Below are 6,100 nucleotides of genomic sequence, written 5' to 3' on the forward strand. Positions count from 1 at the left end.
GAAGATCCAAACCAACATCACACAAAATTCCTGAGAATTTGCGACACTGTGAAGTCCAATGGAGTCCAGGAAGATGCCTATAAACTGCTCTTGTTCCCATTTTCACTTAGGGACAAGGCAGCTAAGTGGCTGGAATCATTCCCAAGGGGGAGCCTAACAACCTGGGATGAGGTGGAAAGCAAGTTTCTAGCACGTTTCTACCCCCCACAAAAGGTCAATAGGCTTCGATCTGAGGTTCAGACTTTTAGACAACAAGATGGTGAAACTCTCTACGAGGCATGGGAGAGGTTCAAGGATTTGACAAGGAAATGCCCACCAGACATGTTCCATGACTGGGTGCAATTGCATATTTTCTATGATGGACTTTCTTATGAATCAAGGAAGGCTGTAGACCATTCATCAGGAGGTTCATTGAACAGGAAAAAGACTGTGGAAGAAGCCATTGAAGTGATTGAGACAGTGGCTGAGAATGAGTACTACTATGCTTCAGAGAGACACAACACTAAGGGAGTCATGGAGCTGAACCATGTTGATACAATTCTAGCCCAAAACAAGGTGTTTGCCAAGCAACTAGCAGAGCTCACCAGGAAATTAGAAACAAATCAAGTGGCTGCAATACACACACAAGATCAAGAGGAAGTAAGCACTGAAGGAGGTGATTGGGAAGAGGCCAACTATGTGGGAAATCAACAAAGGCAACCATATGATCCACATTCCAACACTTACAACCCAGGCTGGAAAAACCACCCAAACTTTGGGTGGGGAAACCAACAAACCCAACCACAAAACCACAAACCTTACAACCCCAACCAACATAACAATTCCACATACCAAAACTCCAACCAAAGATCATACCAAGCCACACAAAACATTTACTCCCAACCACCATATCATGGCCAAAATAATCAACCTGCCCAACCTAATCCGAACCAACAATTTCAAGATCAATTAAACAGGATAGAAGGAATGCTTGCAAACATGGGTCAGGACATAAGTGAGTTGAAAAGCTTTAGGGATGATGTGAGATCTACCTTAAGGAACCATGGTGAAAAACTCAAGAGGATAGAGTTTCGAGTAGGAGAGCTATCTCAACAGGCCCCCAAGTCAACTGCAGTGTTCCCTAGTGACACAGAAAAGAATCCTAAAGGGGAACAAAAGGGAGTGAGATGGGAAGAATGCAAGGCCATCACCATATTGAAGGAAGTCTCAGAAGAAGAAGGAATCAGACCCTCAGAATAGGAGCCAGAAATCTTGAAGGAAGGTGTGGAAGAAGCTAAGCAGGAAAGTGAAACTGAGCAAGCCAAGGAACTGCAAAATAAAGGCATGCTGGAAACATACCAACCAAAAGCACCATTTCCTCAGAGGTTAGGAGGAGGTGAAAAAGGGAAAACATATTCAAGGTTTTTAGAGACATTTAAGTCTCTCCATATCAATATTCCCTTTCTTGAGATTCTCCAGCAGATGCCTACACATATCAAGTATTTGAAGGAATTGCTGAGCAAGAAAAGAGTTTTGAAGGGAGGACAAACTGTAATAATGAAAAAAGAATGCAGTGCCCTCATCAAGAAGGACATAGTCTCTAAGAAAACAGACCCAGGGAGTTTTCATATCCTCTACATCATAGGGGAAACAAAAATTGACAGAGGATTCTGTGATCTAGGAGCTAGCATAAATGTGATGCCTCTGACTCTTATGAAGAGGCTACAACTGAATGAGGTGAGATCCACTGATGTAATCATACAACTGGCTAACAAAACTCAGAAGCAAGCTGAAGGGGTAGTTGAGAATGTGCTAGTGAATGTGGGAAATTATTTCTTCCCCACAGACTTTGTCATTTTGGACATGGAGGAAAGCTACCTACATCCTATCATTCTTGGAAGGCCATTTCTAGTCACTGCTAGAGCGCTCATAGATGTAGAACAAGGAGAGCTAATTTTGAGAATACATGATGAACAGCTCATTTTCCATGTTTTCAAACCTGCATCTGAGCCTGAACCAGAACCTGAAAAGCCTAAGGATGATAGTAGCCATCTGTGTTTGGAGGAAAGCAATCCAGCAGCTGAAACTCTGAAACAGTCCTTGGAAGGCAAACAAGAATTGCAAGAGTTAAAGCCACAAGAATTAATAGAAATAGCTCAGAAGGATCCTCCTGGCATAAGGGTCAATGAAGAAATCCTCAAGAGAGAGGGAAGAATTGTAAAGAAATTGCCAAGAGGGTGGAGAAACAAGAAAATTCCCACTGAAGGTTTCTCTCCGGGAGATAAAGTGATATCAAGTCATTATCTGCCAATCCCACCTGGCCTCAAAACCATTCCTTCCCAGCTCCCTCAAGTGTTCACAATCAGGAAAGTTCTTTCTATGGAACATTTGGAAATCATGAAGGAATCAAATGGGGACGTTTTCATAGTGAGAGGAGAGGACATCAAGCACTACAATCCACCCTAACAAGGGACAACCGTCAAGCTAGTGACGTTAAAGAAGCGCTTCATGGGAGGCAACCCATGTTTTAGTATCCTTACTCTTTATTGTTTTGCTTTGCATCTAATAAAGCATGGTTTCTTATGCATGAACTTGAATCCTCAGGACAACTGTTGATAAGGTGCACTAAACATTGCATGTAAAATACAATTGGTCTCTAAGTTTGGTGTGCCTGAAGGCACCCCAAATCTTATTCAAATTGTATTCAATCTTTCATTCAAGGTGCACAACCAAACATTAAGTTTGGTGTTCCTCTTTGAACACAGTTAATGAAAAGCAAGAAGTTCCTCTGGATTTAGAAATTCATGACAAGTATACCATTTGCATGTTTTAATACTTTGATTTCAATTACTTTAGGTAGTAAAATTGTTTAGGATCAAAGAGCCAAAGTGACTATGATTTATTAGAATTATGCACATTCATTAAGGACAACCAACATGGATTTCATGTCATCAGGAGACATTACCAAACACTAAGTTTGGTGTCCAGTAATAAGTGTGCATACATACAAGGGTCACGGCTATAAGCTCATGAAGTCAATCATTGATTTACAATTCAAAAAGAATGAAAAACATGCGCAAGTACTATTCATTATTCACATGGACCGAAAAAAATGATAGCAAAGTTGTTTGTTTGTGCAGGTACAAAAGGAAGGATAAGAATGGATGAAAAAGACAAAGGAAGTACAAGTGGTCAAAAAGAGGCAAGAAGCAAGAAGAAGCAGGACCCCAAGAATCAAGAAGAACCAAGCAACAAATGAGAGGTGGTCTTGTTCCTTAATAATCAAATAATAGTTTGTGAATTGTCTTTATGAGCTTTCTTTCATTTTAAGTCATTTAAGTTTTATGTGAAATTTCTAGTATGTTTGTCTGTTTACTACTTTGAATAAAGTGAATGCCTAGATGTTTGGATATAACTTCACCTTCTTAAACAAATGCTTGCCATGCTTGTTCTGTTTCCAAAAATAAAAAAAAAAGTTTGAACAAAAGTAACTTGGCTCAATTAGTGACAAATCAAGTAGAATTAAGTGGTGGTATGCATGCTTGATTGTTTAGTCAGATCACTGGAAATTGAGTGTAGAATTATCATTTTTGTGTAGAAGTTTGAATACTGTCTATGGATCTTGATGAATAAATGTCTTTGGCCATGAAAAAGAAAGAAAAAGAAGAAGAAAAAGCCACTGAAAAAGGGCAACCAAAAAGCAAAAAAAAATTGAGAAAATAAGCTAGGCACCAATGGTTTGAACTTCTGAGACAAATGCCTGTGGTGTTTATGTATTAAGGATATGCTTGGATGAATAGGTTCTGAGGAGTGTTTCAACACTTGGTAACTTGGGTTAACTAACCCGGGATTATCAACCAAAAGTCCATTATCAAGAGCAACCTAAATACAAAACATTTAGTCACACAAAGAGGTGCTGGGCACCAATGTCTCAAGAAGAAATGTGAACTAAAATGGCTGTAGTGGATATGTGTAGTGCACTGATAAGAAAAAGAAAATGCCAAAGGCTTGTGCAACACATGACACTGAGCAAACAAGGAGCAAAGGAGCTCTAAGAAAAAGAAAAACAAAGAAGGGAAAAGTGCCAAGGACATAAGAATAACAAGAGGCCATAGCAGTGTTTGATGGATGCAATGAAAAAGTGATAATCTTACCTGATAAGAATGAAAAAGTGATGCTGCAACTTTCTGCATAAAACCCTTCTGATGAACTTCAAGTGCTTACTAATATAGCCAATGTAATTGCTTTCTGTTTCATACTTTCTTCTCAAATAACTCAGGACTTGCTTAGGGACAAGCAAGTATTAAGTTTGGTGTTGTGATGCCAAGGCATCTTAGGCTAGTTTCACTAGCATTTTTCTGTTAGTTTTAGTTGTTTTATGCATTTTCTTTAGCTTAAAGTAACCAAGAATGGTTAAATGAATAACAAAGCAATGAACCATCCAAACAGTATGATTTTGATGCAAATTCCATGAGTTTTTAGTTATATTACTTGAATGCTATGAATGGAAGATTTGTCATGAAATTTTGCAAGACTTTGATACAGTTGTTTGGATGATTTCAGGGAAGAAGAAGTTAGGCAAGGAAGCAACAAAATCAATAAAGGAAGCTTGAATATCACATGTGGAGTTTAAGTTCCAGTTTAAGCTTAAACTGGAACTTAAACTGCCAAGCCATATAATGCTGGGAACTATCAGTGGCGTTTAAGCTCCAGTTTAAGCTTAAACTAGAGCTTAAACGCCAAAATCATGAAAGCTGAGGAAAAGCTGAAAGTGGCGTTTAACCTCCAGTTTAACCTTAAACTGGAAGTTAAACGCCAGAAATGAGAAATGCACCAGGGAGCCATTTCCACGTTTAAGCTCCAGTTTAACCTTAAACTGGAGCTTAAACGTGTTCGACCAAAATTCTCCTCCAGGGTTGCTTTCTTCATTTCCACGTTTAAGCTTCAGTTTAACCTTAAACTGAAGCTTAAACGTGTTCGACCATTCCACACTCCAGGGTTGCTTTCTTCCATTTCCACGTTTAAGCTTCAGTTTAACCTTAAACTGAAGCTTAAACGTGCTTGAGTTATACCACCTCCAGGAGTGTCCAACGTTTAAGTTCCAGTTTAAGCTTAAACTGGAACTTAAACGTGCTTCCACAAAAGGCATCACTGGAAGTGTCTGGCGTTTAAGTTGCAGTTTAAGCTTAAACTGCAACTTAAACGCCACTATTTGAAAAGGTTTCTGGGCCAAAGATATTGCAGTTTAAGTTAGCATTTGAGCACAAACATTAACTTAAACGTACTCTGGTATGAAACCCAATTGAATATCATGGTTTATGGGATTGGGCCTGAAGAATTGATGAGTCTGGAATTTCAATTTGTTGAGTCATGTGTCATTACTTGATTATCACTAAGTTGGCTCAATGAATGTTACAGAATTGGATCAGCAGCCTCATCAGGATTATGGATCATAAACCCAAAGCAAAAGGAAATCAGGGAAAGGCCTCAAAGCCCAAGAAACACAACAGAAGCTCAATTTAGAAAGTGTATAAATAGGATAGAATTTAAGTTAGTAGAGGACTTTTGATCATTTTTCTAGTTTTCAGACTTTTTGTAATTGAATTCAGAGCTATGACTCACTAAACCCCTTTCATTGGGTTAGGGAGCTCTATTGTAATTCAATGAATCAATAATAGTTTTTATCTTCTTCTTCAATCTTTTCTCTTGAATTTTTGTTAGAAAGCTTCTCGATCTAATTCCATTGGTTAGTTGTCTTGGGAAAGAAACTATCCATAATTGGAATCCTTCGGAACCTTGGGAAAGGAATGGAGGATTCATGCTAGAGAAGCTTTCTCACAGTGAATTGGATTGGGGTTTGGATGGATATTGTGACATGTAATCCTACCAAATTGTGGTTCATGAAACTGTGTGGTATAATCAGTGATCGAGCGTCATCTCTTCTTATGAACATTTAAACCAAGGGATTGGGAATTTGTTTGTTTTTAGAGAGAATTGGTGAGCCAAGGGATTGGGATCCAATCATATAAGATTGCCAAGCAAAATTCAATGAACGCATTGGTTGAGGAAGGGATAAAAATGTTTTGATTCGGAGATCTCAATATCTCCTGAAACCCAATGA

The 6,100-nt window shown here is 38.7% G+C and overlaps 1 non-coding gene across 1 annotated transcript; it reads right to left on the reverse strand.

Annotated features, from left to right (window-relative positions):
- Positions 1–219: 219 nt before the first annotated feature.
- LOC130948408 (small nucleolar RNA R71) lies at positions 220–323 on the reverse strand. Its single transcript, XR_009073044.1, has one exon. It is a non-coding gene; the product is annotated as a small nucleolar RNA R71 (small nucleolar RNA).
- Between the last annotated feature and the right edge of the window lie 5,777 nt (positions 324–6,100).

Source organism: Arachis stenosperma, chromosome 1 (genome assembly GCF_014773155.1).
Source record: "Arachis stenosperma cultivar V10309 chromosome 1, arast.V10309.gnm1.PFL2, whole genome shotgun sequence".
Taxonomy (NCBI): Eukaryota; Viridiplantae; Streptophyta; class Magnoliopsida; order Fabales; family Fabaceae; genus Arachis; species Arachis stenosperma.